The following is a 10,446-nucleotide window of genomic DNA, read 5'->3' on the forward strand; positions in this document are numbered from 1 at the left end:
AATACGTATGAAACTTTTCATGTTTTACATACGAGTAATTTAACTATAAAAAATATATGAAAAAATACATGTAACATTTATCGCTTTTTTATGAAAAGTACGTAATTATGAATGGCCGAAATAAAAAACTGCATAAAAATATTGAATGATAGAATTATTTCTACTGGATTTGATTGTAGTCCATCTTGTTTTTTCCCCTCAATTTATTATTCCATACAGTTTTTAATCTTATTTCTGGATATAATTGAGCCCCTTTTCTAACAGCACGCTCCATTTTCAAAATAAAACCTTAGCTGGCTGGGGGCTGCTGTGCAAGAAAAGGCGCCAAAGTCAGCTGGCCAAAACGTGAAAAAGCCACGAGCGGCCAAATCGCCATTGGCTGTGTTTTGTTTTGAAAAGAAAAAAAAAGCGGCGGCCCTCACAACTCATTACCTCGCCTCATCTCCATAATCCTCATTAATCCTACTCCAAAATGGGAATGGGAAACGCTTTGAAAAGGAGAATCTGCCTCAACTGCCTTGGGACACAAATATCACCAGAGACTATTATGATGAAAACATCAAAAAAAGAAAAAGAAAGAAATCTTCTTTGAGGCCTCGTAAGAGAACGTCCACACAAAAAGGTGTGTGAGGAGTGGGACTGAAAGGAAGAGGAAGTGGCTCGGGGGCTTTGCAAGCGTGATTGAAAAAGAGAAAAGGTGAATGAGAGGCGCTGCCGGCTGAGGGAGAACCCCCTTACCCTCCCTCGAGGGAGTAAAGGGGGTTCCAAATCTACGCTTAATGAGAAATTCCTGCTGCTTTCGAGGGGCGCAGAGGTCTTCATTTTCTCACTGCACCCACGTTTAGACGGGTGGCCGGGGTCTTCTTTCGAGAAAGGAAGAGCCCCCTGCCCCGCCCCGCCCAACCCCATCCCATCCGCCCCCATTCAACAGGACCAGGGGGGGGATTGTGTATTATGTTTGTGAGATGTGGCTTGGAGGAGCACAACATCTCTATTAAATGTATAAAAAAAATGAAGGGAGGAAAGTCAAAATACTTCTCAGAATTAATGGTACAAGAGCAAGTATCAATATTGCAAAGGAAGCCCCAAAATGTTTTTTTTTCAATCCACACAGGGAAAGTTTTTCATCTCAGTGTTTTTTTTATGAATCCCACTTAAGAATCAACACAAAGCTCGCACCACGCGGCCTCAACGTGTCCACTTCAAAAAGCTCTCCACTGAAAAGTACCTTTAAAACTCTCCAGCGTGCTTTTGTGCTTCCCTGCCACTCTCATGGTGCGGGTCACATGAGGTCCACTGCAGGCGGGGGGGGGGCCAGGGGGCTCTTCTCCAAGCGTCCCGCCGCGGGAGTGTGGAGGGGGGCGCCGAGGTGGGTGCGGCCGCTGCCGGGTCTGTGGACGCAAACAAACGCGCATTTCAGAACTTTGATGGCTTCCGGGGAGCAGAACCGGCGTCCTTCCTCGACGGGACGCAGGTGGATAGAAAGGAGGGGCTACGCCACGGATACTTTGCCGCACAAAGGCGGCAAACCGTGAAGCGCTAAAAGCGCGCCGCTGCTCATCTCATTGAGATGTCAATCGGCTCGGCGGGGCGGATCCGATCAGCGGGAGTTGGCGGGAGACAGATGAGGCGGCATATCTGCGCACACCTCCGGTTCGGTCTTTCTCAAGTCTGAGGCTGTCAAGAGGAATCCCATCTTTTGCACAAGCGGCTCGGCCCGCTGACCCACGTCCGACTCGGTCTCGTCTTTGTGTCTTGGACGGCGATGTCTCCGGTGATGACTTGACGTCTCTGTCTGTCAGATGACGCGCCGGCCGCCACTGTCGGGTCAGCCGGGCCGGCGTCCCCATTCAAAGCTTCGGCGGGTGTCAAATCGACGTGACAGATGACGGCTAGAAACCTCAATGGGGATCCCGCGAGCTTTTTTTTTCTTTTGACCACTTCAGATTTTGTCATCAGTTGAGTCGGTGACAACTGGAGAGGGCTCACTTTTTTTTTTTTTTTGCTCATTTAGCAGAAGCCTCACGGCATCTTCTTCCAAGTTCCAATCGTAGGAGAAACGACCTTTGACCTGCCACATACGGAGGCTTGCAACGTCCAATCAGACTGCTACCGTGTGACGGCGCTCACATGAAGCGCGTCCACCTGTCTGTCTCTGTCTGTCTGTGCGCGGGTTGACCTGTAGCTCTGCGGCAGCTTGAAGCCTCGCGGTCAGCACCCCCCCCCCCCCCCCCCCCGCCCCACCGTCTCATCTGCCGCCAGACAGACGGACGACAGCCTGAGGTCTGAGGTTGCGTAAACGCAAATATTGCCGACATCGTGGCCCAAAGACGGATTGACGACTTGATGAATGCTCTTTTGTTTTTAGAAGATATTTTTGGAACATTGCGGTTGCCCTCGTCACGTCACCGCAATATTAGGAACCTCTATCATCACGCTGTGCATTGACTGCTGTAAGCAGAGATTGCAAATCCATAAAGAAAGAAAGAAAAAAAGAAAGAAAGATGGCCTGCTGGCTTGAGTCTTGTCCTGTTTGGCGGGAGAAGGCTCGTCGCTCCCCGGGAAAAGTCTTATCTGTCTGTTTGAGCAACTGAGGGCGTGTAAACAAAGCGCAGATGGCGTGTTTACATGCACTGTTCCACTTTGTTTGTCGAGAGAAGAAGACATCTGGCCGTAGCGGCCGGCCGGCCAGCCGACCGGCCATACGCGCACGTTTCTCGCCCGACGACGTCCGATCACGCCCAATTACAGACGAGCGCGGCGTAATTATTCACATGTAAGGATTCCTTTGGAAGTGGATAAATGTCCGCACCTGGTTGGATATGGATGCTATGAGGCTCTAATTGGGGCGGCCATTAGGATCTGGAAACGAGACGGCTTTGAACTTAAAATGGAGAAAAACGGCCTTCTTTTGGTCAGTTCGCTACAAGAAAGATAAACAAAAAAGATAACGGAGCAAACGGGAGCCTGACGCAAAACAGCCGTCTCGACAAAACAGAAACGACAATGAAGTTTTGTTTTTTTCGGGAGTTGTTATTGGTCTGGCGGTCGCTTTGAGAGAAGTTGTAATTGAGGGTGTGAGCGCCGCTTTTGTTATTTTCTCATTTTTAAGAGCGCTGGGCTTTGTGTGTCGTTCTTTCCACCCGCGGATTCCTACGCTGCCGTCTCTTGGATGCCGCGCTGTTAAACAAAGGCGTCCTTTTGTCTTTTTGTCCTTGAACGCTGCAAAGTAGACGGTGACCTCCGAACGCGTCTCAACACCCGCTGTGCGTGAGACTGAACGCATTCGCCGGCTGGAATCGAGTTCAAACTCTTTGCGCTTCCATCGACGGCCTCAACCAATCAGAAGTTCCGAATCGCTCTAAAATGAAGAAGAATCATAGAATGACTCAATGGATGAGTTTTGGTCAATGATTTTGATGACCCTCGCTAAGCCACACCCCCAAGGTACACACATTTTGGTTTATACAATATATCTATCTATCTATCTATCTATCTATCTATCTATCTATCTATCTATCTATCTATCTATCTATCTATCTATCTATCTATCTATCTATCTATCTATCTATCTATCTATCTATCTATCTATCTATCTATCTATCTATCTATCTATCTATCTATCTATCTATCTATATATATATATATATATATATATATATATATATATATATATATATATATATAAAATAGTGAGTTTTATCTTTGTTATGATTGTTTTTCAAGGGGGCGGGAACATCGTGACAGATTGGACGGAGGGAAACATGTAAACAAAGCAAAAGTGCAGCGCAGACTTTTATGAGCGGGCCCCCGTCGACCTCAGCCATCCCCCCCCCCTGACTACGTCTGACATGAGTTATCACCCGGGCCAGGTGACATAAATCTGCTCTGACACCAACACACGACCCAACAGGAAACAAGTCAGTCAATAAGTCAGTCAGCTAGGCGACCCGTTTAGTCGGGCCAGGCTGACGCTCACTTGGGACTCCCGCAAGGATTTGAAACTTGGCCCCGATAAACAGGAAAAGGACAGCAAAAAAAAAAAAAGTTTTGTAAGGAGAAAGCAGACTTTTTCAAGGCCGAGTTGGTGGGCGAAGGCCGTAATTCTGTCAGTCGAGGCGGCCATTGGCTTTGGCGGCAGCAGAATAATGCAGCCTGTGTGCGCACTGGCTATTTGTTGCTTTCTCTCACGAGCTCCCATGAGGACACGCAGAAGGGGGCGGTCGGGGGGGGGGGGGGGGTCCTGCAGGAGTGATTAAGATTTTAGGAAGCTGCCTGGCTGCTTCGGGGGGTCAGAGGGTAAAGAGGGTGGGGATTTATTAGGGCTGTAAATTAGAGCCAGACGCCCTTGTGCTCGCCCTTTCCAAGTCCAAATCTCCTGTCACGTCCAACACTGGACTGCTTGTGAGTTGTTGTTTTTTTTTTGCAATGTAACCCCCCTCTCTCCCCCTCCCACCCCAGATATCTTTGACTTCCACATACAGATAAGCGCACCCTCATTGTCATCACGTGAATCATTTTTCATCAATGCCCAAAAGCGGGACGGCAAATGCTAATGTTAGCTGGCAAAAGCTAACAGACGACAGATGGACGTTTTTGAACACGGGAGGGTCCGAAGACAAGGCTCCCATTGAGGTGGGTCGAAAAAGAGCAAATTATGATGCGGGAAATACAGATGGCACAGCAATTCATCTCGGTGGTAAACAAGTGCAGAAAAAAACCCCAAAACATTTTTCTTGGCGGACCACTTGAGAGCCGTTTGCAGCCTATTTTTGACCTAAGTGGCCTCCGAGGGCGTGTGAGTTGGGTGGCGCGTTCAAGGGCAGCCAGTGAAAAGTGTGTTTTGTGGTCGGCTGGGAGCCAACGCCAGACGATGCGGCAGCAGCGGCGCCGCCATGCGCAGATCTGAGCTCGGCAAAGAAAACATCACTTTGTACGGAGCCGACCTCGCTTTAGAAGTCTACTGGTGGAATTATGGGTTACTCGCTCGACTCTTTTTGCTAACGTGACTCTCAAAATAGTTTGAGTCGTTGAGAATTCAAGTGACATTTCAGTGTGAACTTAAATGGGCTTGTCCCCTCGATTTTTCTTTATTTATTCAAATACGTGTTGCTTATAACATTGCGTTAGCCCGCCTATGGTATTTTGCATTGTTGGTTAGCATTACGCTAGCTAAGGAAAAGCAACTCACGAGAAGCTGACCAGAACACGCAGCGCTTGCCATTTGAGGAATTTCTGGAGGAGAACCTGTGATGGATGGAATGAGGAGCCTCGGAGCACTCTGGCCCAGTCAGGGGAGGGGGGTCGGAGGTCACATCTCACCAGGATGCGAAGGGTCAAGTTTATTTTTTCTGCTGGGAGGGGATGGAGACGCCAACAGTCAGGGCAGATGAATGAATGGACGCCGAGCGGATTCTGGACATGAATGAGGGCTTATGTCAATTGAGTCACACACGCACATACTTGAGTTTATGCGGGACTTCCTTCCACTTGAGCACGTCTTGTCCACACTTTGAACTCGTGGATGTCCACTCAGGCACGCACATGCACATTCTTGTCAGCTTCGAGATGCACAGAAGAGCCTCCGCACTCCAGGTTCATCCTCGGGGGGGTTACGGCATAACATCCTGCAGGAAGTATACACACACGCACACTTTCGTCCTTTCTCGTGTCATTCTCAGATTTCACTGCATCACTGCATGATGTTCATTTAAATGAGAGGAAAAAAATGGAAGAGCAAGTTTAGTCTCAAAAAATGGACAACAAATGGAATGTACCTTGTAAGAATTTACATAGAAAACATTTCTTTGTGTGTGTGTGTAAGCTGAAACAAAAACACCATTCCCTGAAGCTATTCCTCTAATCTCACTGTAGTTCCTCCTCCCATCCAATCCCCCTCTTGCATCTTCTTCCCTGCAGGATTTACATCAAAGGTTCGTGTGTTATCAGTGTGTGAGACCCCCTCCTGCTTTATCTGTCTCAAGACAAAAGCTATCTCCAAAAAAAAAAAAAAAAAAAGTGACAAAAGCCTAACTATGTACGCCGGCCAAGTCGCTTGATTTGGGCTGACCGCAGGAGGCGCCCATTTCTGAAAGTTCTTCACAAAGGCCGTAACGAAATTGGAACTTTCTGAGGCACACAGTGGATATAAGAAGTCCACACACCCCTTGTGGAAAGAACAGTCTTGCGAGCACAACAACAAAATTATTTTGTACAGGTCATGTATTTCTATTCTTCCCTCGCCACGCTCCATCACAACCTGTCGAATAGTTTGCCTTCGGAATGCAACGGCTGCTTGCCTTCAAGTGTTGCATAGGAAACGTAATGATGCGTTGAAGAATATTGGGAAAGTCGGAACTATTCCACTTAGAGCCTTGGAGTCCCCCCGCTGCCCAAAAAAAATTCCCAAAACATTGAAGACTGCAAGCTCACAAACGCTCACCTTATTTTGACTCCAATTTGCCGATTTGATTTCGATACGAGCGAAAGGCCCCGGGAAGCGAAAGGCCTCTACTTAAAACCGTATCGCAATCTTAGTACTAAACGCTCGGCTTGCTTGCAGATAGCGCTTTAATGGCACGGGCCCGGGATCTGCGTCACAGGCACGGCTGGAATCACTTTACTTCGAAACAAGACACGGTTAAAATTGTTTTTTTTTTTCAACAAGAATGGTCGTCGCCACTTTTCCAAACAGTTTTAGGTCAGCTATCTGGTCTGCTTTGAAAGCTAATTAGCGCAGACCCCGAGCGACCATCTTTAAAGCCGATAGCGGCTCCAAATTGTGGAGTAACTTTAACACCTGGCGATAAGCGGGCCTCGTAAAGACGCAGCCCCGCCTCCTCTTTGGAGGCTACACTGGAGGCCCGCGCCAATCCACTTTTTGTTTTTATTGTTTTACGGCTCAAACGGGGAGGAGAAGTCTGCGCTCATTTAGTTGAGGGTGGCTAATGAAGTGAGGGATTGCGATTGTTTACGAGCGTTGAAATGATGCACTTGACAGTGGCCTTCTTCGCCGTTGGCAGATTTCCTTCCAAATTGTTCACGACGAGCCTCAGTCTCTCACTCGGATCTTACTTTATATGGAAATGAAGGCAAAGACTTGTTAGCCTAGCAAACACTTGTTCGCCTAGCTGTTAGCTATAGTGTCTTTGTCCATAGCTGAAGATGGCTTCTAATTAAGTCAGGGGTTAGCCGAGGGGACTTCTTTATTCTTGTGCAAATCAGGCACAGATGCGGACACCCGGCGGAAAAATCATGCGAGCAGTCTTGACAGCAGACGCTTCTCGGGAGGAGAGCGGAGGCGGGAATCCCGCCGAGGGACCTTTGACAATTGCTTTTGACGCGCTGCCAATGAAAAGAAATCGAGCTGGACCTGTCAAGCGCGCAACTGAGATATTTGTGGAAGGGAAGAAGCGCTAAAGAATGGAACGGGACACCTGCACAATAGCACAATGTGCATTTTATAATGTCATCATCAATGATCATTCCGAGATAAAGAGTCCATCAAAATCCATTTTCAAAAGACATTCAAAACGGAGTAAAAAAAAATATATCACAATTTGAGCGTTTTTAAATGAGGACGGCGACCCCATCGTCGACCCGAGTAGAAATCGCGAGTACCTACGCAAAAGACAAAATCCAAATGTGTTGCGTATAAAAGCTGACGGTCCAGCGGCTTGTTTATCGGCTGGCAAAGACACTCAACCTGTCAAAACATTGAGGCGCAGCACCAAAGCCTGTTTTTACTATCCCGCCGAAGCACAATAACATTCCTGCACATATTATTTGATGCCCGGCCAATCTGCATCACTACCCCCCCGCCACCACACCCCAGGAAAAAAAACACACGTCTCCTCGCATTCCGAGCTGAGCGGCTTTGATCGGGCTTTTGTGCCAATAACTGACGCTGGAGAAAGACCTGGTCCATGTGGGGAGACTATGGGATTAAGAGGATCCCTTTGGAGGATGATGGGACATGAAGAGCGGGTAGGGAAGAGGGGGGTCACTCGGTTGAGATTAACACCTCCGTTTGGTTTTCCCATGCAGCCTCTCAATCCTTTTGGAATGCCGCGTTGGCCGTGCCCTCCGCCGACGTCTCCCTTCACCGTCGCACATTCCAGTTTGGGAATATGCCCGTTAGACACCACAAAAACAAATTTCAAACGTTCATCGACAAAAAAGAAAGAAATTCCGATACAGCCCGAGGTTTGTCAAAATTGTTCCTGAAGAACTTTGGAAGAAAACGTTTAGCTGACGGCGCGACGCCAAAAAACAAGTCGGCATTTGCCAATCACTTTTCAGACAGCCGAGATGGCCGCCGTGCCGCTTGTTGACATACGTCACAAGCAATAAAAAAAATCTGACGCTGATTTCACATTTAGGACGAGCCCCAGAACCTCGGTCGCTGGCAGATAATTAACCCGGTGCTACATTTGGACCTCCATTGTCCCCTAAAGCTGCTCACTTCACATCTAAAGATGGATTGGGTCATCAGCCGCTCGACCGCCGGCCCCGAAAGTACGAGCTTAAGCTTTAAGCCCCTCATCGTCTAACATCTCATTGTCCACCAAATCCAGTCCACCTCTAGAAGAAGCCTTGAAACAATGTGGCCCGTAAGATCCCCCCCCCGGCCTCGACTCCTGCTCCTTCAACCTGATCCTCCGCTGTGAGAAGCTCTTAATCAGGGGCCAAACAATGAGGCCCCCGGATCCCTCCTTCTTCTTGACAGGGGCCCTGATCTAATAAGTGAAGATGAGGAGGGGGGGAGGGGGGTCTGGTGCCCTGATCCAAGGGATTACTGGGAGCGATCTGGCCAGGAGAAAGCTTGGAATGGGGGAATGGAATCGATCGACGGTGTTTGGAGTTGGAAGTCCTTCCTAAACCTCTTCTTCTTCACCGACTACAAAACGAATGGGATTTGGAATAACTGGTCGGTGCCGAGCAACACGTTGATTTAGCCGTCGAGAAGTTCTGTGTCAGAATCTTTCAGGCAGCCCCCCCCGCCTTTGGATTTTTCCACTGCAGGCTCTCCATCTTAAAGCCTCTCTTCATCCCCAAGCTTAGCCACCTCTTAACCCGGCCATCAACCCCTGAGGCTTCCACTGATGCCTTCAGTCCCTTCTAACCTTTGTGTGCTCCAACCTCATGATTTCTGAGCCAGAGGACAAAATCTAGCGCAGTCTTAGGATCAAGTCCTAAAAAAAAAAAAAAAAAAATGAAAGGAAGTCGCATTGACATCGGGAGCGGCAAAAAAAAAAAAAGAAGCGCAGATGAATCACCCGCGGACGTGAGGAGGAAGCGTCTTTGCAGCGAATTGTTTCCGTCCTCTCTTGCGTGTTTATTGAAGTGTAATCATGGATAACGCTGCGCATGTGTAACACGTTAACAGGATTTCCTCTGGAACGGTGCGAGCGGGCGGGCGTCTGCATTCACTCACGGCTCAGCGTCGAGGTTAACCAAACATGTCTCTCTATGGACATCCTGAGCGCGGCGCCCCGTGTTTGGAGGCCACTAATCTGCTCCGGTCACACCCCGCCGCTGCCAACTAGCTGGAACGAGCCGCTCCACCGCCCGCCGTCTCATCTTTGGAGACAAAAATATAGCAGGGGGTCTCATTTGGAGCTTTTGGACAGGTGCATTTACAGTACTCATCCCAAATATACTCCGTAGCGCCCTCTAGCAATGTTTGGCCCTTCACACGAGTCTCACCAATCAAAAATGTAAATTGGGTGGTCGGAGAAGGAAGTCGGCCATTTTGTTCCCAGGTAGCCATTTTGAACAAATATATCAGATGGCGGAAAAGAAGAACAAGAAAGTGTTCCCGCTCTTGCTAGCGCAAACGCAACCCGAGTCGCGTTCAACTGTGCCGCCTCCGTCAAAGGCGGGCCAAACAAATAATTAACAAAGTCAGCGAGATTAATTAAAGCAGGCGAGTTCAAACAGGGTTCATCCATCTGTATGGGATAGTGGGGGGGCATCTGGTTGGCCCTCCCCTGCTGTATGCCATTAGGGAGAAGAAAGGGAGGAGAGGCGAGGACAAACGTTGCTTCTCCATGATATCCGTCATCCTCGAAACTTCAAGTCACCGGACGACAAAACCAAAATATTTCTTTTTGTCCCGTGCTGCCAACTTGTCTCTTTGTGTTGCCAACACGCCAGGTAATGATTAACACAAACACGCAACAATCACCGAGAACTTGACCAACTTAGCCCCAAAAAACCCAGCGAGCCGTATTTTGGGGGTTATCTTTGCTGTCGTGATCGAATCCGATTCCTCGGGGCGTCCCGTGGCTTTTATCTGATGACATGGCTGATATCAAGCGGTGCCCTCGGGTCCTGATTGCAATGATAGCCCACCCCTCGCATACTTATGCTAATGAGAGGGGGGGAGTAGGTGGTGCCTGACAACTGATAACAAATTGAGTGGAGGGAGGGGGGGGGGTGATA

The sequence above is a fragment of the Syngnathus leptorhynchus genome, chromosome 17 (genome assembly GCF_054491065.1).
Source record: "Syngnathus leptorhynchus isolate UIUO chromosome 17, UIUO_Slep, whole genome shotgun sequence".
Taxonomy (NCBI): domain Eukaryota; kingdom Metazoa; phylum Chordata; class Actinopteri; order Syngnathiformes; family Syngnathidae; genus Syngnathus; species Syngnathus leptorhynchus.